Below are 25839 nucleotides of genomic sequence, written 5' to 3' on the forward strand. Positions count from 1 at the left end.
TATATTTAACCCAGCAAAATCGTTTTGCAAATATTTGAGGCTTTTTATTTCCCATTTTTCTAGTTGATTATGCTTCATTGATGTCCTATTGAAAGAAAGGCAGTCTCTTAAAATTCTATCTGCCTGTCTGCCTAACGGCCTGTCTGTCTATTCAACTTGCATTTGTATTCTACCTTTAACATAGATTTGCAAAACGATTTTGCTGGCTTAAATATACTTATTCAGATGCATGTATTGCTCACTTATCTTTTCACAGATTGTGAGCTCTTTTGAAAATTTTGCATAATGCCCTTTATTGCAAAAGTGGAAATAACAATTACAACAAATGATCCAAGATGCTTCACAGGAATACTGGCAAACAAAATTTGACACATCTACATAAGGAGCTACTAGGACAGATGACCAGAAGGTTGCCCAGAGGCAGTTTTAAAAGGTGTCTTAAAGGAGGAGCGACAAAGAGGTGTAGGGAGGGAATTACAGAACTTTATGCTCAGACAACTGAAGGCATAGCTGCCAATGGTGGAGCAATTAAATTTGAAGGTGTTCAAGAGGACATAATTGGAGGAGTATAAAGATCTTGGAGGGTGGTAGGATTGGAGGAGGTTGCAGAGTTTTGGAAGTTTGAGGCTACAGAGGGGTTTGAAAACAAGGAACACAATTTAAAAACTGAAGCATTGCTTCATGGGAACCACCGTAGATCAGCAAGTGCAGGAGTGATGGATAAACTGGACTTGGCGCGAGTTAGGCTATCCATTTATTTATCCATTTATCTACCCTATTAATTACATCCTCAAAAATTCTAATAAATTAGTCAAACAGGGTCTTCCTTTTGTAAAACAACGTTGATTTGTTCTAATCATACTCTGCTTTTTTAAGTGCATTATTAAGACTTCCTTAATAATAGATTCCAGCATTTCCCCGATGACAGATGTCTGACAAGCTGGCCTGTAGTTCTTTTTTCTTTCTCCCTCCTTTCTTGAATAATGGTTTAAGGTTTGCTTACTTGCAATCTGCTGGGGTCATTCCAGAACCTAGGGAATTTCGTAAAATCATAGCCATCACATCCACCAAATCTGCAGCTCTCTCTTTTAGAAACTTAGGATGTAAGCCATTTGTTGGATTTTAGGTCCTTAAGTTTCTCCAATACTTTTTCTCTGCTGATATTACTTACCTTAATTTTCTCACTCTTATGAGCCTCTAGGTTACACTAACTTGCATTTTCTACTCTGAAGACAGACACAAATTTTTGTTCAGAGTCGCTGCCATTTCCTCGTTCCCAATGATAATTACTCCTCTCTCTGCTTCTAAAGGAACACTGTTCACTTTGGCTCTTTTTACTCTATTTTTATATACTTGTTAAAGCTCTTACAATATTTGTTTATATTTCCAGTTAGTTTAGCCTCATCCTATTTTTCCCTTTTTTATCAGCTTTTGATGGCCCCTTCCTGGGTTCCTGAGTTGTAAAACATTCCCAATCCTTAGACTTACTCCTATTCTTTGCAACATTATAAGCCTCTTCTTTTAATCTAATACTACCCTTAACTTACTTAGTAAACCACAAATGGTCCTTTGTCATTAAGTTTTTAGTTTTCCAAATGGTATTTATGTTGAATGTTTTGGGATTGTTCCTTTAAATGTTTCTTGCTGTTTATTTACTGCCATACATTTTAGCCTATTTACCCAATCAACTTTAGCCAGGTCTCCCTTCATACCTTTGTAATTGGCTTTGTTTTGTATGAGATTTTTATTTGTGATTGGAATATGTCGTTTCCAAACTTAATCTGGAATTCAATTGTATTATGATTACCATCTCCCAGTGGATCTTTTACAATAAGATTACTAATTAATACTGCCTCATTGCATATTATAAGGTCTAACATTGCTTTATCCCTAGTTGGTTTCATAGCATATTGCTCCAGGAAACTGTCACAAAAGCATTCTACAAACTCATTTTCCAGAGCACCTTTGGAAATTTTATTGGTCCAGTCTATATGAAGATAAAAATCCCCCAGAGTAATTACATTGGGTGGAATTTTCCCAGATTTGCACTAAGTGCGGTAGTGGGCAAGTAAAATGACATTTTACTCGTCGGCCATGATGACAGATTTTCATGCTGTAGCAATCCAAGCCCGCCACATTATTTATGCACTCCCGGGAAACAGGCCATTTCCATGGTGGGTGGGCTCTCGTTCATCCGCCTGCCATCACCCTACCAATGCATCATGCTGGGCACCATATTTAAAGTCCAGCCGCAAGCACACATCTCAGCGCTTCCAAACCACCACTGCTGCACGGAAGACATGACCCTGAAACTGAAAAAGACTGCAGCTCCCAGGCTCAGTGATGTGCCCTTCGAGAACCTTTTGAATGCCGTGCAGGCCCGCCATGATATCCTTGACCCCTGCTCTGGCCACAGGATGGGCAGCAGCAGCACTAACCCAAGTTGGGAGTCTATGGCAATGCCCTTCAAAAGAGGACAGCTATCCAGTGCTGCAAAAGATGAATGATCTCCTCCATTCTGCCAGGGTAAGTCACTCTTCTCGTCACTCTCAACTCACACACTCACAAACCCATCACACATCCACAGTAATCCCACTCACTGCCAGTTCAAAGGGCATCACCATTCACTCTTTCACACTCACCATCATGGTCATCATCCCATCCGTAAGACCACTCACCACCTACACAGGCCAAGCATACTTATCAACTGTCCTGCCAAGCATCCTGCTTATACTTTCTCCATCTCCATTTATGCAGGACAAGCTGGCACACAACAACAGGGAAAGGGCGCAGACCGATGGCAGAATGCCCGAAATCAAGGTCCCCCGGACTTTGAAAACAGAGCCATCCAGCTGGTTGGCAATGTCCAGGACTAGTCCTGTGCTGACGGAGAGGTCGGTGCTGCTGTACCAAGTGAAGATCCAGCAGTGCAACACCCATCAGACAACCATGCTGTGAGGGATGTGTCCTCTTTCACAGGCCACCGCCATGCAGTAATTATCTCTCCTTGCTTTTGCAGGCATGTCTGCCAAGTGACTGACAGAGTCCATGACCCAGGGCCTCCAATCAAGCCCTGAAGAAACCTCTGAAGAGCAATCTGGAGGCACACTTCCTGAAGACCCATCACACACTCACCCACACCCTCCAAAGGTGCAGAGACAAACACCGTGGTGGGACTTAGCTTTAGAATAGCCCCGGGAGCACATTGCGCTGTCTGATTCACAGCAAGTGGAGGCAGGGACTTCCCAGGTGTCCAGCAATCGAAGGACTGCTGGAGGCCAGAACATTGCTGAATCCAAGTCAGAAGATGAGTCTCTGGACTCGGTCATGTCACAGTTGCTGGAGCTGCAAAGGCAAGCTCGGGAACATCAGGAAGGGATGTCCACTGCACTCCTCAGATTGCAAGGCGCAATGGAGGAGTCTGTCCGCCTTCGGTCTGAGGTGATAATGCCAGCATGCCAATGCACTGAGGTCAACACTGGTAGGATGGCATCTGTGATGAAGACCTTGGTCCAGGACTTTGCTCCTGCACTGCTGCGTGGGCTCAACTCCATCGCTGATGCCACAGTTGGCCTTCAACAGTGTGTATGCAAGAGAAGTGATGGGCAGCTCAATCTCACTCCAGTTACCCCTGCTCCTCAAGGAGTCAGCCTGCACCTCTACCCCCCCCACCCCCGTGCACCTACAGCCTACAGGAAGGAGGATCAGCAGGTGCACACTCCAGGCCCATCCATCCAAGTGACTCCAAGAGCATCCAGCCAATCCGACTCCCCTCTTCCTGTGAACTCAGCAGCTCCAGCTCCACAGGCCAAGGAGGGTGCCACTGCCACACAGCAACAACCTGAAAGCAGGCTGGGGCCTTCCAAGACCTAGCCCTCCAGGGGATGTCCGCCAAAGTCATCACAGACAGGGCATTGCCATCAGCTGGCTACCTCCACCTCTGCTGTGGATGTCTGGGGAGCACCAACATGTAGCAGCAGGGTTGGGAAAGTTAAGGAGATTTAGCTGCACAGCCTGGGCACTGGTGTTAATCACTTGTACATAATGTTCACTATTGTCAATAAACTCCCAAGAAAAGTCTCCCTGTCTATGGCTCCTTGTTCTGATAAGCAGTGTTCTTGTCACTCAGGTGTGACATCTTTCTGCACAAGATAAAGGCAGGTATCTCAACCCAGGGCCTCTTCCCTGTGCTCTGTGCAGCCTTCAGACCAAAGTGATGGTCCGGCCTCACGCTCCCTGGAAACATTACTGATGCCTGCACCTTGATGGTGCTTGTCATTGCTGCCAGAATGTCATGGGCAGAAGCCACAGAGTTCTCTCATTCTCTCTGTGTGCTCTCAGCACCTTTGAGGAGGGGCTGGCCCCCATCACATCAGCATCTGTGACCACTGATGCTGTGCTCCTGAAGGGCTCAAGTGCTGAAGGCGGACAAAGGATCAGATGATTGTAAAGTTTCATGGCTGTGTCTCTATGATATGACCCTGATCACTGGGTGCAAGCGGTCTGCTCTTGGCGAGACTGGAGTCAGGCATTTTCAGAACCTATGTGAAGATCTATGGAGTGTCCTCAATGCATGTCGTCATCATCATCCTGCAACCGAGCAACTATTAGGGTTTCCTCTGCATCTCCATGACAGGAGCATTCTTACAGAGGGTATTCGCATTGTCATAAGTCAGACTGGAGTGAAATGTTCACAGATGCAATGTGAGGATCTATGGGTTCATCTTACTGCATGTCGTCATCATCCTCCACAAATCTAGCAGCTGTGAGGGCTTCCCAAGCATGTCTGACTCATCTGACCAGTGCGAGGGCCTCACCCCCTTCATTGTCACCTCTGAGGACCTCTTCACCCTCATCCCCATCAGCGTCCTCCTCAACAGAGGAGACCTCCAGCTCCTTCAGCTCCTCCTCTGCCAGCTTGTCTCCCTGTTGCAGCGCCAGGTTGTAAAGGGTGCAGCAAGTGACGACGATGTGTGATACCCTCTGAAGACTGTATTGCAGGGCTCCACCAGTCCGGTCCAGACACTGGAACCTCATCTTCAGCATCCCGATGGTTTGCTCCACTAAGTTGCGAGTTGCAGCATGAGCCTCATTATACCATTGCTCTGCTGCAGTCTGAGGCCACCGCATGGGTGCCATCAGCCATGGCCACTTGTCCCTGAAGAGCCATCCCTACAGTTTCTGTGGACCCTGGCAGACTCCGGTGATCTGTGACCGACTGAGAATGTAGGTATTGTGCACACTCCCTGGAAACTGAATGCCCACCTGTAGGATGCATTTCTTGTGGTCGCGCACCAGCTGCACATTCAACGAATGGAACCCCTTGTGGTTGATATAGTTGACCGTGTGTTGCAACTGAAATCTAAATGCCACATGAGTGCATTGATTGCACCCTGCACCTGTGGGAAACCCATGTGAATCTAATCACTCTAGCATCCTGGCAGTCCTGATCCCAGGCAAAATGTACGAAGTTGTGTGCCTTTGCAAAGATGGCATCCATGACCTCATGGCTGCATTTGTAGGTGGAGGCTTGTGAGACCCCACAGAGGTCACCTGTAGAGCCATGAAAGGAGCCACTGGCACAGAAATTGAGTGCTGCCATCACTTTCATGGCCAATGGCAGTGGACACTCTCCATTTGCCTGTGGTGCCAAATCCTGCAGTAACTGGCAGATATGACCAGCCAGTTCCCTAGACATGGGCAGTATTCGGCGACACTGTGTCTTGGACATCTAAGGAATGAAAGGCAGCATCTGGGTGTCCCTAGGCGGCGACCAGCAAAGGCTCGCTGTGGCTTTTGGGCAGCATGTGCAGGAGCCTCAGCCGCCCCTTCTTCCTGAGGCTGCTGTTCCTGCCTCTGTGCAGCCAGAAGTCCCAGTTCCTCTCTCCTCCGTCGTCTTTGCTCTTTATAGGCCCAGGCATACAGCTAGTTCACCAGGCTCCATGATCCTGATGTACTCCTCCTGCAGCATGAAAGAGAGACAAATGGTTAGCATGGGTGTGCTAAGAACCCGTCCTAGTTAAGTATGAAGGCCCCTTAATGTTTCCCTGAGAGTGCTGGCCACCACTTGGATGGCCAGATATTAGTGCACTGCATGGCTGCCCTGTTAGCTTGAACCATTGGGGAGACTGGTCCAAACTGGGACGATGACATTGCAGGGGGCTGAGAGCACCTCCAGCAGTGACTACTCCATGGCCAGCTTTAGCAAGGAGATTGGACAACATTTGCAGTCGTCCTACTATTCAGCAGTCCACTTAAATGCTCATGAACTTGCAATCTGTGTCCGGGGTCGGGGAGTGGGGTGTGGGGGTGGGAGGAAGTTCTGGAGCACTTGGTGGCACTTTGATGTCTCTGCGTTGCTTGAGTGGGCAGATAAGCTAGGAGCCCGACCCCAATCATATCAATATGGCTGCACCCGAACCACCTCAGTTGCAGAGGGATGGTTATTTCATGCAACTTCCCTGGATGCGTGGCTGCTTCCCTCAACCACCCGACCCCTGACCACAAATGCTTGTGCTGCTCTTAAAACCCCACCCCATGCCATGAGTCGCCTCAATGGAAAGACTGCCCTTAAGCACCCCCCCCCCCACCTATGAGTCACCTCAATGACAAGGCTGCACTTAACCCTGAGCCACGATGCTCCTCAAGCTTGAAGTCCAACAGGCAACCCTGTCGAGCACTGTGTACTCACCTCTGAGTTCCCCTCAAAATGCAGGCCGCTAAGTGCAAGCCTTTTATGTGCTATTGTGAAACACGTTGGTGTGCTTTCCTGCTGACATGGATGAATGATCCGGCGGGGGGGGTGGGGAACAAAAACAGCGGGCTAACCTGATAATGATATGCTGATTTATTACAATGAGGTTCCCGATGTCCTATGGTGGGAAATGTAGCCTGCCATTGGTGGGCTGAGCGGATGATTGTGAACTGGTTTCCTGCCATCGTAAAACATATCATGCCATATTGTCTGCTCATGACACCGATCACGCCCGCCTCAGCGGGCATGGAAAATTCCACTCATTCCCTTTGTTACAAGCTCCAATAATTTCTTGTTTAATGCTCTGTCTAATAGTCTAACTATTGTTAGGGAGCCTATAAATGACTCCCAGCAATGTTTTTTCGACCCTTGCTTTCCCTAATCTCCACACATACTGATGCTACTTCCTGATTCACAGAGCCAAGATCCTTTCCCACTGATGTCCTTATGTTATCCGTTATCATCAAGGCTGGCCCTTCCAATTCACATTCAACCTGCCTTTCTGAACAATTGTGTATTTTGGAATATTTATTTCCCAACTTTGGTCATCTTGTAACCATGTCTCTGTAATGGTGATTAGATCCAAACTATTTATCTCTATTAGTGGTACTTGTTCATCTATATTCTTGTGGATGTTTCACACATTCAGATAAAGTGACTTAATTTTTTTTTACTACTATTCCCTGCATGGACCTTACTCTCCGATGCATTGTTACTCTAAAACTCTCCAACCCTTCCTCTCTCACTTAATTTGTCTTTACCCACATTGATACACTTTCCTGGTGCCTAAATGTTTATTTTTGGATTTCTAAATCTCCCTTCACCTGAACCCTCCACCTCCTTTGTTTGTTTAAATCCATTTTCCCTACTCTGACCATGTTTGCTGGTGCACTCTTATGTTTTGATGCTCAGTCCTTTCCTACCGCACACTGGTTACCAATACCTGAATTGCTACCCTGCAGTATTACTTTGTCCTTTCTCTTTAGCCTTCCAAATCCATTCTCACGTGAACTTTCCCACCAGCCTGGAGGAGACATACCTTTAACCCTGGCACCAGGAAGTCAAAACAGCTATTGGTACTCAAGCTCTCAGCTGTGGAGAACAACATCTATGCCCCTAACTATACTGTTTCCTATTACTACCACATTCCTTTTTAATTCTCCTACCTATATGACCCCTTGCACCAGGGTGTCATGGCCAGTTTGCTGATTCACCTTGCAGCCGCTGCTCTCGTCCACACAAGTTACAAGAACTTTGAACCTGTTGGACAATTGCAGGGGCTGATGTTCCTCCATTTCCACCCTCTGGGTCCCCATACCTGCCTCACTCACAGTCACACTCTCCTGTCCCTGGCCAAGAGCCAAATCAGAACTACCTTGCCTAAGGGGTGTGACTGCCTCCTGGAACAAAAAGTCCTTCCCCCTGATGCGTTGTAGTATCTGAAGACCAGACTGCAGCTCATCAACTCTGAGCTAAAGTTTCTTGAGCTGCAGACACTGCAGATGTGGATCACACTGGTGTCCACCAGACCCTACATGCTGCAGCTGCAACACAGCACTTTGCCCTGCTATCTTCATTGTGGTTTATTAAATTAATTAGTTTTCAAGTTTAGAAATATCACTTAATTGTTATCGGTTATTATATTAAGTTTTCTTTTTTTATTCATTCATAGGATGTGGATGTCACTGGTTAAGCAAGCATTTATTGCCCATCCCTAGTTGCCCTTGAGAACTGAATGGCTTTCTAGGCCATTTCAGAGAGCATTTAAGAAACCACATTGCTACAGGTCTGGAGTCACATATATGCCAGACCAGGTAAGAATGAGAGATTTCCTTCCCTAAAAACATCAGTGAACCAGATGGGTTTTTATAACAATTAACAATGGTTTCATGGTCGTCATTAGAACTTTAATTCCAGATTTTTAATTGAATTCAAATTTCCCTATCTGGTGAGATTCCCCAGAGCATTACCCTGGGTCTCTGAAGTACTAGTCCAGTGATAATATCACTACACCACTGCCTCCCTATAAATCTAATGCGATACTTCTACCTCCCCAGTACCAGTTTAAACTACTGCTCCTGTTTAAAGAGATAAAATCTTAAAACTCACCAACTAATCACCTCGCATTTCTTTTATTCATTCAAGGGATGTGGGCTTCACTGGCTGGGCCAGCATTTATTCCCCATCCCCAATTGACCTTGAAAAGGTGGTGGTGAGCTGCTTTCTTGAACTTCTGCAGTCCATGTCATGTAGGTGGTGTAGCTCACCTTTGAACATTCACCAGACGCTGGAGCCTGAACAAAAGGCAACAAAACAGAACCTCCTCTTGCCTCTCCAGAGAATTTCCATCTCATCAAATTCCCAAATTAGCACTCATACCTCTTTGCACTCAGGCCTCCACTCTGTGCTCCCACTCTGTGCGCTCTAAAAACCAATCTGTTTTTATAGAGGGCAGGTGACTCACATTCCAGCTGCAACTGTTATGTCAGCTTCCTGTTACAGTAATTAACACATTTTAAAAAATTATTATTCATTCACAGGATGTGGGCTTCACTAGCTGGGCCAGCATTTATTGTCCATTCCTAGTTGTTCTTGAGAAGGTGGCCGTGAATTGCCATCTTGAACTGCTGCAGTCCATGTGGTGTAGGTACACCCACAGTGCTGTTAGACAGGGAGTTCCAGGATTTTCACCCAGTAACAGTGAAGGAACGGCGATATATTTCCAAGTCAGGATGGTGAGTGACTTGGAGGGGAACTTCCATCTATCTGCAGCCCTTGTCCTTCTAGATGGTAGCGGTCATGGGTTTGGAAGGTGCTGTCTGAGGAACCTTCGTGAATTCCTGCAGTGCACCTTGTAGATGGTACAAACTGCTGCCACTGTGTGTCATTGGTGGAGGGAGTGAATGTTTGTGGATGTGGTGTCAATCATGTGGGCTGCTTTGTCCTGAATGGTTTCAAGCTGTCAAGTTTCTTGAGTGTTGTGGGAACTGCACTCATCCAGGCAAGTGTGGAGTTTTTCATCACACTCCTGACTTGTGACTTGTAGATGGTGGACAGGATTTGGGGAGTCAGAAGGTGAGTTACACATCACAGGATTCCTAGCCTCTGACCTCCTCTTTGTGCTAGGTATGACTCCAACCATTGGAAAGTTTTCCCCCTGACTCCCATTGGCTCCAGTTTTGCTAGGGCTCCTTGATGCCACTCTCTGTCAAATGCTGCCTTGATGTCAAGGGCAGTCAGTCTTACCTCACCTTGGTAGTTCAGCTCTTTTGCCCATGTTTGAACCAAGGCTGTAATGAGGTCAGGAGCTGAGTGGCCCTGCCGGAACCCAAACTGGGCGTCAATGAGCAGGTTATTGCTAAGCAAGTGCCGGCTGATAGTTCTGTTGTTGACCCCCTCCAGTACTTTACTGATGATTGAGAGTAGACTGCTGGGGCGGTAATTGGCCGGGTTGGATTTGTGCTGCGTTTTATGTACAGGACATACCCGTGCAATTTTCCACATAGACAGATGCCAGTGTTGTGGCTGTAGTGAAACAGCTTTGCTAGGGATGTGGCAAGTGCTGGAGCACAAGCCTTCAGTATTATTGCAGGAATATTGTCAGGGCCCATAGCCTTTGCAGCATCTAGTGCCTTCAGCCATTGCTTTATATCACTCGGAGTGAATTGAATTGGCTGAAAACTGGCATCTGTGATGCTGGGGACCTCCGGAGGAGGCCGGGATGGATCATGACTTGGCACTTCTGGCTGAAGATTGTAGCAAATGCTGCAGCCTTATCTTTTGCACTGATGTGCTGGGCTCCCCCATTATTGTGGATGGGGATATTTGTGGAGCCTCCTCCTCCAGTGAGTTGTTTAATTGTCCACCACCCTTCATGTTTGGATGTGGCAAGACTGCAGAGATTAGACCTGATCTGTTTGTTGTGCAATCACTTAACTCTATCACTTGCTGCTTATGCTGTTTGGCAAGCATGTAGTCCTGTGTTATAGCTTCACCAGGCTGACACCTCATTTTTAGGTATGCCTGGTGCTGCTCCTGGCATGCCCTCCTGCACTCTTCATTGAACCAGGGTTGATCCCCTGGCTTGGTGGTAATGGTAGAGTGGGGGATATTCCAGCTCCCACCCCCCCACCCCGCCATGAGGTTAAAGATTGTGTTCAGCTACAATTCTGCTGCTGCTGATGGCCCACAGTGCCTCATGGATGCCCAGCCTTGAATTGTTAGATCTGTTCGAAATCTATCCCGTTTAGCATGGTGGTATTGCAGCACAACATAACGGAGGGTACCCTCAATGTGAAAGCGGGACTTTGTCTCCACAATGACTGTGCGGTGGTCACTCTTACCAATATGGTCATGGACAGATGCATCTGTGGCAAGCAGGTTGGTGAGAATGAGACTGAGAATGTTTTTCCTTCTTGTTGGTTCCCCCACCACCTGCTGCAGACTCAATCTAACCAATATGTCCTTTAGAACTCAGCCAGCCCAGTCCATAGTGTTGCTACTGAGCCATTCTTTGTAACAGGCATTGAAGTCCCTCACCCAGAGTACATTCTGTGACCTTGCCACCTTCAGTGGCGTTGAAAATGGAGGAGCACTGATTCATCAGCTGAGGGAGGATGGTACGTAGTATTCAACAGGAGGTTTCCTTGCCCATGTTTGACCTGATGCCATGAGGCTTTAGTCCAGAGTTGATGTTGAGGACTCCCAGGACAACTTTCTCCTGACTATATACCACTGTGCCACCACCTCTGCTGGGTCTGTCCTCTTAGTGGGACAGAACATACCCAAGGATTGTGATGGTGGTGTCTGGGACATTATCTGTAAGATATGATTCCGTGAGGTTGACTATTTCAGACTGTTACTTGACTAGTCCGTGAGACAGCCCTCCCAATTTTGGCACTAGCTCCCAGATGTTAGTAAGGAGGACTCTGCAGGGTCGACAGGGCTGAGTTTGCCATTGTCATTTCTGGTGTCTTGGTCGATGCCGGATCGTCCATTCGGTTTCATTCCTTTTTTGAGACTTTGTAGCAGTTTGATAAAACTGAGTGGCTTGCTAGGCCATTTCAGAGGGCATTTAAGAGTCAACCACATTGCTGTGGGTCTGGAGTCACATGTAGGCCAGACCACTTAAGGCTGACAAATTTCCTTCCCTAAAGTTAGTGAACCAGGTGGGTTTTTATTTATAACAATTGGCAATGGTTTCATGGTCATCATTAAACTTTTAATTCCAGATCTTCGTTAAATTCAAATTCCAGCATTTGCTCTGTCAGGATTTGAACACATATCCCCAAAGCATAACTTTGGATTTCTGGATTACTAGTCTAGTGACAATACCACTACATCATCACCGCTGCATGTGACCATTTTCAATAGATTGACAGATAACTGCCACAATCAGGCAGTTCCTTTTAAAGTAGGCTGTTGAATTAGCTTGCAATTTTTAAGTTTCAAGTCAGAGTCTGACAATCTTTATTATAACAGAAAAGAATTTACCAGAGACATTCCATGTGTACCTATTTCCCAAGTTAGCACTTATTCCTCGTCATATTCAGGCCTTGTTTTCTGCACTCTGTATTCCTAATCTCACTTCCTCTAATAGCTTCTGGTCACTCAATCGTGTCATTCTGTTTTCTATCAGCATTATCCGTCATACTTAATTGGAAGTAAACAAGAGCAACCAGATTCAAGAGGTATGCAATGTAGGAATTGAAAGTAAGGTACACTGCTCGAAAATTACCTAGAAAAGGTACAAAGAGCCTTTGAAATCATGTCATTTTTTCAGCAACTGGGAATTCAATGTTCAAAGTAAGATTTGGAAAGTAAAGAATATATTAAAATTACATATTTCACATTAACATGGAGACACCTAACTACAAAGTGGCCTTTTGTGTCTTTGACTAACTTTATTAATGCTTTTTCATGGAGACTTCAATTTTTGACTTGATTTTTTTTGCCCAGTGTTAAGATTTTGTTGGCTGAAGCTATTTAGCTACCATAGGTCTGATGAACCACATGGTCTCCTTCTGTGCTGTGTGATTCTGTGATATCATAGCCTGAGCATGTGCACCATATATAATGTTCCAGAATTCGCTGTACCATTCTGTCAGCCATTGAAATAATGGTTTTGATATTAATCCACTCATGGCTGACAAGAGATGGGTTAATTTTAAAATGTAGAATAAGAACATAAGAAAATAAGAAATAGGAGCAGGCATCAGTCATTTGCTATTTGGTGCCTGCTCCACCACTCAGTAAGACTATCGCTGATCTCCCTCCTCAACTCCACCTTCCTGCACAACCCCAGGGGCAGAATTTTACGTTCCCTGATGGGGGGTTTGTAGGTGGGGGTGGTCTTAAATTTTTCGGATCACTTTCCCACTCTTCCAGTCCAACAGAGGCCCTTAAGTGGCCAATTATTGACCACTTAAGGCTTATTTCTCACCCAGCCTTAATTTTCAGGCTGGCAGGAGGAGTTCAGGAGCAGGGGGGGAAACCCAAAAAGTAACCCTGTTATCTCAGATGGGGAGGTTGGGGGGTAGGGGGGCTTCATCAGTAGCCTCCTTTAACATCGGACGCCACCCCACCTCAAAGTTCTGGGCTCTGCAGCTGCTCCCTCCCTGCCCACCACTCACACCCCCCACCCCAGCTCTCTACCAGCACCCCCACCCCACTCTGCCCATGCTTTCTGGGCCTCAGCTCCCCGTGCTGCCCTGAAACCCCCACAATTATTAGGCCCTGGACTCCCGGGACCTACACTGTGGTGACTGCTTGCAGTCCAAGTCCTGTCCACTGCAGGGACTAGAGAGCTACAGCCAATCAGATTGGTCAGCAGCTCTCTGAGGCAGGACTTCTCCCTGATTTAGGTGGGAAAGTTCCGTTTCAAGCCAATTAACATTTATTGGAGCATTAAATGGCTGTGGGGCAGGTAGTAACATTGGGGGTGCGTTCTCTGCCGGTTCCTTGGATAGCAGAAAGGGGAACCCCGTCATCCTAAAATCCTGGTCCATATCCCTTAATTGACTTCTAGCCCCAAAACTATCAAACTCTGTTTTGAATATACTCAGTGGCTGGGCATCTGTGGCTCTTTACAGGAGAGATTTCCAAAGATTCACAACACTGAGTGCACACTCACACCAATGTCTCCACTCCACAGCTTACATGCCTGCTGCCATTTTCGTATTCATCGCAGGAGCACATTCTAACTTCAGACATTGCTACAAGCGTTTCCCAAAGCCCTGGAAACCCAATAGTAAAAAGGGTTAAGAGTTTAAGAAGCTAATTGCCATTTGCAGCATTGTTTGTGGGTTAGCAGATGAAGGACAGCTCCCTTCTGTTCCTCAAGGAAACTTTAGGTCTCCCATCCGCTGATCGCAGTCTTGTAGAGGGTGGTTGTGTGTGTTAGCTTCACCTCTGACTTCTGAGCGGTCCGAATCACTCCCACTCCCTGGGTTCTAGACCTTGGACTTATTTGGGGGTTGTGACAAAGTGCAGCAGACAACTGGTTTTGGTGCAAGAAAAAGACTGTGTTTATTGAAGTCACAAATGAACTTATAACATTAGGATTACACTGAGATTATACAAGCCTACAAAGTACACTTAGTTAAGACTGGGGAACACACAGCATAACAAGGGAAAATCATGCTACTAATCCCCTTACCCTTGTCCCACCCCCAAAGCCTAACTAAATTGAACTAGGAGAGGTCAGGGATCATGCTCACCAACCAGGGTCCCTTGACAGTTCGAAATCCAGCCAGGTAAGCTGGTTGCAGTTTTGGGGTATGATCTTTGTGTCCGCTGGGGCCTGCCGTCCCCACATGGTCCTGGTCTGTGGAATCTGCAAAGGTTCTTTAGTTGGGTGGAGAGCGCGGTTGTGGGTGGTCGATCTTCGTGGAGGGCTGCGGTTGTGGTCTTGTTGTCTTTGATTGAACCTGCCACCCCATGCCCCTCACTGTAATGTTGCCTGCGGGCCTGCAAACCCCCAGATCTCCTCCCTGCTTAAACTCTGCTTCAAACACTCCAAAAACTGCTCACCCTCCTGTGTCCTCTTCCCCCTCATCACTCCTGGCCCAGTTATACTGTTTTTTTTTTTAATTTCTTATTTCAATCCAAATCCAAATTAGTTCTATGTCTGATTTTTTGGATTGTTGTCTCATTGTTTTTAATGGGCTCGCATGATGTTTATCATTGTCTTCGTGCCTCTGTAACTAGTCTTGAACTGAAAACCATTGTATATGTAGAGTATTGATGGGTTCGCATAATTGCATTGATTGTTGTTTTCCTGCCTTAGTAGTTAGTAGCGATTATTTATGTAAGATGTTGATGGGCTTTAGTTTCATGTAAGATGAAGTCTTTCTCTGGGTTGATTGTTTTAAAGGGAAGAATGCATGTTCTGTCTCCACTCGTTTCAGGTCAAAGTCCAATAATCATATCCTTGTTGATGATATGAAAAATGTGGGAATTTTGAGAACCCTTCAGTCTGTTACCCCTTGCCCCCATCCCCCAGCTGTGTTCCCTTACTGTTTCCACCCTCTCCTCAAACCCTTTCCTACTATCCATAAATAGCATGTTCAATGTTTCTCTTTAGCCTTTTAGCAGTGTATAAGAACATAAAAACAGGAGTAGCCACTTAGCCACTTGAGCAGGCATTCGATTAGATCAGGACTATTCTGTGACCTAACTACATATACTGCACTGTGCCCTATATCCCTTACAGTACTCTAGGTGTGTTCTAGGGCTTTGTATAGCTGAAGCATGACTTCTATCTAATTGTGTCCTCATCCTCTGGATATAATGGCCAGCATTCCATCAACGTTTTGATTAGTCTCTGCAGTCGCTCATAACATTTTAACAATCTGTTTACCTATATTCCCAAGGCACTTTGGACTTTCACTGTTTCTAGCTTTTCACCATTTAGAAAGCACCCTGCTCTATTCTTTCATAAGAACATAAGAAATATGAGCGGGAGTAGGCCATTTGGCCCCTCAAGCCTGCCCTGCTATTCAATAAGATCATGGCTGATCTGCCCCAGGCCTCAACTCCTCTTTCGTGCCAGCTCCTCATAGCCCTCAATTCCCCGATATTTCAAAAATCTATCTACCTCCTCTTTAAATACTTCCAGTGATCCTGGGGTCGAGAATTCCAGATATTCACTACCCTCTGAGAGAATGAATTCCTTCACATCTCCGTTTTAAATGAGTGTCACCTTATTCTGTAATGATGTCCCCTAGTTTGAGGTTCCCCCATGAGTGGAAACATCTTCTCAACATCTACCCTGTCAAACCCCCTCAGAATCTTGTAAGATCACCCCTCATTCTTATAAGCTTCAATGAATAAAGGCCTAAGCTGTTCAACCGTTCTTGATAAATCAACCCCTTGACCCCAGGAATCAGCCTAGTGAATCTCTTTTAAACTGCCTCCAATGCCAATATATCCTTTCTTAAAAATGGGGACCAAAACTGTACACTCCAGGTGCAGCCTCACCAACACCCTGTACAGTTGTAACAAGACTTCCCTATTTTTAAACTCCAACCCCCTAGCAATACAGGCCAAAATTCCATTGGCCTTCTTAATTACTTGCTGCACCTGCATGCTAACGTTTTGTGTTTCGTGCACAAGAACACCAAGATCCCTCTGTGCTGCACTTTTTTGGAGTCTCTCTCCATTTAAATAATAGTCTGCCTTTTGATTCTTCCTACCAAAGTGCATGACCTCACACTTTCCTACATTAAACTCCATCATCTAAGGTTTTGCTCACTCACTCAACCTGTCTATATCCCTTTGCAGATTCTTAATGTCCTCATCACAACATAGCCTCCCACCTATTTTTGTGTCATCAGCAAATTTGGATACATTATGCTCTGCCCCCTCCTCCAAGTCATTAATATAGATAATAAATAATTGAGGCCCCAGGACAGATCCTTGTGGCACTCCACTAGTTATATCATTCCAACCTGAAAAAGGCCCATTAATCCCGACTCTCTGTCTTCTGTGTGTTAACCAATCTTCAATCCATGCTAATATATTACCCTCGATACCGTGAGCTCCTATCTTGTGCAATAATCTATTATGTGGCACTTTATTGAATGTCTTCTGGAAATCCAAATACGTTACATCTACTGGGTCCCCTTTATCAAGTCTGCTTGTTATATCCTCAAAGAACTCTAGCAAATATGTCAAATATGACTTCCCTTTCACAAAACCATGTTGATTCTGTTTGATTGCATTAAGCTTTTCTAAATGTCCTGGTATTTCTTCCTTAATAATGGACTCTAGCATTTTCCCAATGACAGATGTTAGGCTGCCTATAGTTTCCTGCTTTTTCTCTCCCTCCCTTCTTGAGCAGGGGCTTCACATTAGTGGGGACCCTCCCGGAATCCAATGAGATCTGGAATATTTTGACCAATGCCTCCACTATCCCTCAGCCACTTCCTTTAAAACCTTTGGATGTAGGCTCTCAGGTCCTGGTGACTTGTTTGTGTTTAGTCCCATTAGTTTGTCAAATACTTTGTCCCTCGTTACAGAGAGTTTACAAGACCTTTCCTCCCATTAGCTCCTCGCTTATCTAATATCTTTGGGATGTTTCTAGCATCCTCCACCGTGAAGACCGATGCAAAATATTGGTTTAAATTATCTGCCATTTCCCCGTTCCCCATTATCAATTCTCTGGTTGCATCCTCCAAGGGTCCCATGCTCACCTAAGCTACTCTCTTTTTATATATCCGTAGAAGCTCTTGCTGTTTGTTTTTATATTTCTTGCCAATTTACTTTCATAATCAATTTTCTCCATCTTTATTAGCTTTTTAGTCATCCACTGCTGCTTTCTAAAATGTTCCCAATGCTCTAACCTACCACTAGTTTTTGCCACTTTGTATACCTTTGTTTTTGATTGGATACTCTCCTTTGTTAACCACGGGTGATTCATCCTTCACATCGAGTCCTTCTTTTTTACCGAGATACATTTTTGCTAAACTTTATGAAATATCTGCTTAAATGTTTGCCACTGCTCATCCACTGACCTTCCACTTAAACTATTTTCCCAGCCCACTTGCCCACTTTAGACAACTCTTTCTTCATACCTCTGTAATTGGCCTCATTTAAGTTGAGGACACTGGTTTGAGACCTGGGTTGTTCGCCCTCAAACTGAATTTGAAAATCTACAATGTTGTGATCGCTACCCCATAGAAAGTTCTTAACTATGATATCGCTTATTAATCCCACCTCATTACACATTACTAGATCTAAAATAGCCTGTTCACAAGTAGGTTCTACAACATATTGCTCTAAGAAACAATCCCTGATACACTTTACAAATTTGTCTTCTATGTTAACCCTGCCAATCTGAATTGCCCAGTCAATCTGCAGATTAAAGCTAGCCATGACAATTGTAGTGCTCTTCTTACATACCTCCATTATTTCCTGATTTATACATTGTCCTACAGTAAGGCAATTCTTCAGGGCCCTATAGATGACCCCTATCCATGACTTCTTCCCCTTGCTATTCCTTATTTCCACCCAATCTTATTGCACCTATATCACTACTCACTACAGCACTGATACCTACCTTTATTAACAAAGCTACCCCACCTCCTTTTCCTTTTTGCCTATTTTTCCGGAACTTCAAGTACGCTTGTGTATTGATTTCCCAGTCTTGGTCATCCTGCAACCATATCTCTGTAATAGCTATCAAGTCACATTCATTTATTTATATTTGTGCTGTCAACTCATCTATCTTGTTACAAATGCTGCATGCTTTCAGATAAAGAGCCTTAAACTTTGACTTTTTACCATTATTACTCATTCTGGTTCTGATTTCTGCTGCCCTCTTCTGCTTATATTTTATGCCCCTACCTGTCACATTTAGATTATTGTTTGCCCCTTCACTACCCTGCACCTCTGCTCTCTCGTTTCTTTTTGATTTTTTAAACTTCCCTACAATTGATCCCTCCTCCCAACTAATTAGTTTTAAGTCCTATCTACAAGCCTATTTATACGATTCACCAGGACACTGGCCCCAGCATGGTTCAAACGAAGCCCATCCCAATGGAACAGCTCTCTGCTTCCCCTGTACTGTTACCAGTGCACCAGAATCGGAACCTATTTCTCCCACACCAATATTTGAGCCACGTATTTACCTCTCTAATCTTATTTACCCTACGCCAATTTTCACAGTAGTAATCTGGAGACTATTACCTTTGTGGCTCTGCTTTTTAATTTAGCCCCGAGCTGCTCATAATCCCTCAGCAGAACTTACCTTCTAGTCCTACCTATGTCGTTGGTACCTATTTGAGCCACAACGATTGGATCCTTCCCCTCCCACTCTACGTTCCTCTCCAGCCCAGAAGGGATGTCATTAACCTTGGCACCAGGTAGGCAACACAACCTTTGGGACTCTGTCTTTGTTGCTGAGAACAAGATCTATTCCCCTAACTATGCTATCCCCTCTTACTACTACATTTCTCTTTTCTCCCCGCCACTTGAATGGTGCCCTGTACCATGGTGTTGTGGTCAGTTCGCTCATCCTCCCTGCAGCCTGTGCCCTCGTCCACACCAGGAGCAAGAACCTTGTACCTATTTGACAAGGGCACTGGCTGAGGCTCCTCCAAAACTAAATTCTGTATCACCATATCTGCCTCACTCGCTGTCACATCCTCCTGTCCCTGACCACTGTCCAAATTTGATGTAATTAATGTAAGGTGTGTGACTCTCCGGAAGCACAGTGTCCAGATAACTCTCCCCCTCCCTGATGTGTCACAGTGTCCATAGCTCAGACTCCAGCTCATCAACTCTGAGCCGAAGTTCCTTGAGCAGATGTGGTCACCGTGGATCACACCGGCATCCACCAGCACCCACATACTGCAGCTGTAACACATCGCTTGCCCAGCCATCTTTATTCTATTTAATTAATTAATTTGGCTGTTAAATATTTCAAAAGTGAATTTCTTAACTGTAACTTTCAGCTGTAATAACATTTTCTGGTTTAAACCACTTGGCCAATCAAAAGAGTAACAGAAGAGATACATACCAATCACCTACCTGTTTTCCTTTGGTGTCACACTTCGGCCCCCACTGCCTACGGAAATCCCCCCTGGCCAGGCTCGATACTCCACCTCCTACAGCCACCAAGCCCTACTACTGACCTGCCCCCGAATCCTGCTGCCAGGCCCCACTCTCACCCCCATCACTCCCCACACTCCACATCCCCATGTCCTACCTGACCTGACCGTCACCTACACCAAGGCCAGACCCGATCCGACATGCACCCGCAAGGCCCGATCCGACCTCCTTCACCAAGGTCTGGCCTGACTCCCTCCCCCACACAAGGCCCAGTCCAACCCAACACCGCATGCCAATCCTACCCGCTGACCTTCTCCCTGCCTTCTCAAGGACCTTTAAATCTGGCTGGACTTTAAACTTACCTGGCTTACCACAGCCAGTGCCATAAAAAAGTAGGCATGACTTACTTATCTGTTACTCTGCAGCCCTTGACACTAGGCCCCAGGGATGTACTATGCTACCCAGATCACACCGGGCTGAGGCAGAAGGTTGGGCAAGAAAGGATCACCTGGATTTCAAGGTAAGAACTTTTGAGAGGATTGGCAGTCCAACTCAATTGCCACTCCAACAGAAGTTACATCCCATAAATATCTCTTTGTAATCTTATGATTCCATCTTTATTTGTGTTCTTTCATAGGATGTGGGCATCACTGACAAGGCCAATATTTGTTGCCCATCCCTAATTACCCTCGAGAAGGCAGTGGTGAGCTGCCTTCTTGAGCTACTGCAGTCCATTTGGTGCAGGTACACCCACAGTGCTGTTAGGGAGGGAGTTCCAAGGTTTTGACCCAGCGATAGTGAAGGAACAATGATATAGTTCCAAGTCAGGATGGTGAGTGTCTTGGAGGGGAACTTGCTCCCATGCATCAGATGACCTTGTCCTTCAAGGTAGTAGAAGTCATGGGTTTGGAAGGAGCTATCGCAGTGGCGAGTTACTGCAGTGCACCTTTTATAGAATACACACTGCCGCCACCATGCAACATTGGTGGAGGGAGCAAGTAGTTAAGTTGGTGGATGTGGTGACAATCAAGCAGATGCTTTGTCTTGGATGGTGTCAAGATTCTTGCTGCATATGGACCGGGACTGTTTCAGCATCTGAGGAATCGCAAATCATCAGCAAACATCCTCACTTATGATCTTACGATGGAGGGAAGGTCATTGAAGAAGCAGCTGAAGATGGTTGGGCCTAGGACACTATGCTGGGGAACTCCTGCTGTGATGTCCTGGGACTGAAATGATTGCCCCCCCAACAACACAACCATCTTGCTTTGTTCTAGATATGACTCCAACCAATGAAGATTTTTTCCCTCCTAATTATCATTGACTGCAATTTTGCTAGGGCTCCTTAATGCCACACTTGGTCTGTTATGATACAGCAGTTGGTAAAGGCTGAGTTGTTCAAATCCCAGAGGGAAACTTGAACAGCTGTCATAACCTATATTTCTAATTGGTATGTTTGAGAAACAGCTCTGAATTCAGGACTAAGGCCAACAAGCTGCAAGAGGCTTTTTATATAAAACTAAATTAAACATTTATTAATTTAACAACAAATTAAACACATACACATGTCTACAAATTACTACCATAATAACTTTTAAACGAATCCCCAAATTAATCACTCCCAGGTAAATCTTCACCAAGGCAACAGTAGCCCATAGACTTTAAACAGGTACCAGGCAAATCACAGAGATAAAAACAAAAAAACTGCAGATGCTGGAAATCCAAAGCAAAAACAGAATTACCTGGAAAAACTCAGCAGGTCTGGCAGCATTGGCGGAGAAGAAAAGAGTTGTTGTTTCGAGTCCTCATGACCCTTCAATAGAACTTGAGTGAATCCAAGAAAGGGGTGAAATATAAGCTGGTTTAAGGAGTGTGTGTGGGGGGGTGGGTTTGGGTGGGGGGAGAGAAGCGGAGGGGGTTGGTGTGGTTGTAGGGACAAACAAGCAGTGATAGAAGCAGATCATCAAAAGATGTCACAGACAACAGAACAAAAGAACACATAGGTGTTAACGTTGGTGATATTATTTAAACGAATGTGCAAATTAAGAATGGATGGTAGGGCACTCAAGGTATAGCTCTAGTGGGGGTGGGGGGAGCATAAAAGATTTAAAAATATTTAAAAATAATGGAAATAGGTGGGAAAAGAAAAATCTATATAATTTATTGGAAAAAAACAAAAGGAAGGGGGAAACAGAAAGGGGGTGGGGATGGAGGAGGGAGCTCAAGACCTAAAGTTGTTGAATTCAATATTCAGTCCGGAAGGCTGTAAAGTGCCTAGTCGGAAGATGAGGTGTTGTTCCTCCAGTTTGCGTTGGGCTTCACTGGAACAATGCAGCAAGCCAAGGACAGACATGTGGGCAAGAGAGCAGGATGGAGTGTTGAAATGGCAAGTGACAGGGAGGTTTGGGTCATTCTTGAGGACAGACCGCAAGTGTTCTGCAAAGCGGTCGCCCAGTTTACGTTTGGTCTCTCCAATGTAGAGGAGACCACATTGGGAGCAACGAATGCAGTAGACTAAGTTGGGGGAAATGCAAGTGAAATGCTGCTTCACTTGAAAGGAGTGTTTGGGCCCTTGAACGGTGAGGAGAGAGGAAATGAAGGGGCAGGTGTTACATCTTTTGCGTGGGCATGGGGTGGTGCCATAGGAGGGGGTTGAGGAGTAGGAGATGATGGAGGAGTGGACCAGGGTGTCCCGGCGGGAACGATCCCTACGGAATGTCGATAGGGGGGCTGAAGGGAAGATGTGTTTGGTGGTGGCATCATGCTGGAGTTGGCGGAAATGGCGGAGGATGATCCTTTGAATGCGGAGGCTGGTGGGGTGATAAGTGAGGACAAGGGGGACCCTATCACGTTTCTGGGAGGGAGGAGAAGGCGTGAGGGCGGATGCGCGGGAGATGGGCTGGACACGGTTGAGGGCCCTGTCAACGACCGTGGGTGGAAAACCTTGGTTAAAGAAGAAGGAGGACATGTCAGAGGAACTGTTTTTGAAGGTAGCATCATCGGAACAGATGCGACGGAGGTGAAGGAACTGAGAGAATGGGGTGTGAGGAGCTGTAGTCGAGGTAGCTGTGGGAGTCGGTAGGTTTGTAATGGATATTGGTGGACAGTCTGTCACCAGAGATGGAGACAGAGAGGTCAAGGAAGGCAAATCACGTTTGTCCTTATGAATTCAAAATGAGGTCCCTTGCAATTTGTTCCCTTTGCAGTCACAGTTGTAAGCTTACAGGCTGGTTAGATCTTAAATGCCTCTGACATACACACACAAACTCCTTTCTGTTTATATCTAGCTTCCCCTTTGAATGTAAATGTTTTATTGTATTACTAGGTTTTTTAATTTTACCTCTCCTAACAATAATCCTTTCTTTCCACCAATCTTATTAGTAATATAAACACATTTCTTGGTGTCTCCCAGCTAGGTGAAAAATTTTACTCCCACTCTTGAATGCTTTTTTCAACAAATGCAAATGTGCACTTTACCTTTTCTTCCTTGCATTTATCTAATTAACATTTCAAAACTACTATACATCAAAGCACCCAGACTAGCTGGTTTTAATCCAAGTAAGACACACTTATAGACATGCACATAGACACAGACCCTACTACAACTGCAATTTAAAAATAATTTCCAATAACATTATAGACATTAACATCGCTTTATGACATCCCCCTCCCTATCGAAAAATGAACCGTCATAATTTTAAATGATAGCTTCATTTTTTTAACTCACTCGCTCTATCTCCTATACTTATTGCACTGTTACATTTCCAGATGCATGCATTAACATAATATATATACACAAGTCCTTGGTATCAATAGAAATCAGTGTCCAGGTTTTTAAAAATGTCCAAATTTCCTTTTAAGCTTCAAACTCTTGATAACACATCTGCTAACAGATTTTCTCTACCAGCAACATGTATAATCCATAGATTAAATGGTTGTAAGCATCAACTCCGCCTGAAAAGTCTTGTACTTTTGTCTCGAAATTTGTCCAAAAACTTCAAAGGAGTGTTGTCTGTATAGACAATTGTTTCGAATGAATTGTTTGCAACATAAATTTCAAAATCCTGCAATTCTAACACCAAAGCCAAGGACCAGGATCTTTAGGTCGGTGAGCGGGGTGGTGGGGCCTGCTCGCCTACACGTAAAATGACGTGGAATGATGTCAGGCAGAACTTCTGACGTCACCCCGCATCATTTCAATTTTCAGGTCAGCAGGGGCGCAGCTGAATCAGCCGATCTGTCAACGGCCTTAAGGTTGGCGGGCAAGCCGGGAGCCCTGGCGGGCTTCAGAAAAAGCATGAAACCACATCCACGGGCAGGATGAGGTTTCATGAGGGTTTTAAAAAATTTAATAAATGTTTGATTTAAAGTGATGGACATGTCCCCACTCATGTGACTGTCAGGGAAATTTTGTTTGTGCACCTTTACCATTTTAAAATTTGGTGCAGCCTTTAGCACCAGGGAGATAAGCGTGAAAGAGCACACTCTCGGCTGTGGGAATCCCGCCCTATAGCCCCAATGCCTATATCGTTTGCATCAACGGCCAGCTTAACTTGCTTGGTGTAATTGGGTACTCCCAAAACTGGTGTTATAGTTAATACAGTTTTCAAACTGTTAAATGACTTCTGACACTACTGTGTCCATTGAAATTCTTGTTCTTTTTTAATAGTTCAGTCAGTGGAGTAACCACACTGCTAAAATTTTGGTACAAATTTCCAGTAAAACCCATTCATGCCCAGAAATCTCAAACTTCTCATTTTGTTGTAGACACTGGGAAATCCACGATAGCCTTGACTTTCACATCTCACAGAACCACCTTACCATAACCAATGGTATGGCCGAGATATGTATCTTGCGCTTTTGCAAATTCACTTTTAGCCAAGTTCATCACCAAATTAGCTTCTTGTAATCAAGAAAATAATTCTTCCAGATGATGTAAATGCTCCTCCCATGCATGTCTGACTAAAAACTGTTAAGTCATCAATATAAACAGCACAATTGCTTAGACCTGCAGTTACTTTGTTCGTCAGTCTTTGAAACATCGCAGGTATAATTCTTTGTACCAAGTGGCATGACTTTAAACTGATATAGTCCACTTGGCATTACGGAAGCTGATATCTCCTTTGCTCTTTCCGACAATGGTGCTTGCCAATACCCTTTTAGCAAGTCAATCTTTGTAATAAATTTTGATTGTCCCACTTTCTCAATACAGTTCTCCAACCATGGAATAGGATATGAATCCACTTTTGTCACTGCATTCACCTCTCAATAGTTAACACAAAGTCTTTGTGTTCCATTTGGTTTTGATACCAGCACAATAGGTGAACTCCAGTTATTGTAACTAGACTCAATGCTATCATTTTGAAGCATGAAATCAATTTCTTTCTATACTTGTGATAGCTTTAATCTATAAGGATGTTGCCTTATTGAAGATGAAACCTGCACAGAGAGATCACGTGTAACTAATTCTGTCTTCCCCAACTAGGTTTGTGTGACTGTAATAGTCTTTCCGAATCACTTTGGTACTTGTTTGGAAGATAACAAAATATTTCATTTAAATTTTCAAGCATCCCCTCATTATCCAATTTGATAGAAGAAAATCAATTTCAGAGTCCTGCATTTCTGCCTTTCTCATCATCCACTAACACCAATTCCTTTTTTTGTTCCCCTTCCATGCCAAAGTACCTTTTAAGCATATTTACATGACACAACCTCTGCTTCTTTATTCTATCTAGAGTGCTTATTAAATCATTTAGTTCACTCAATTTCTTTTCAACCCTGTAAGACCCACTAAATCTTTCATTTAATGAATCACCTAGTACTGATAACAAAACCAGTGCTTTCTCTCCAGAAACAAAACTGCAAGCTGTCGCTTTCTAACCTGCCTTCATTTTTATTTCTTGCTGTGACATCTTTAAATGTTCCCTAGCCAACTCATGTGCTCTGTTCAATATTTTCCTGAGGTTTGACACATAACCCAGGAGAATAGTTTCTGAACTTTGACCCACCAATTTCTCATGAATCACTTTCAG

The sequence above is a fragment of the Carcharodon carcharias genome, chromosome 1 (genome assembly GCF_017639515.1).
Source record: "Carcharodon carcharias isolate sCarCar2 chromosome 1, sCarCar2.pri, whole genome shotgun sequence".
Classification (NCBI taxonomy): Eukaryota; Metazoa; Chordata; class Chondrichthyes; order Lamniformes; family Lamnidae; genus Carcharodon; species Carcharodon carcharias.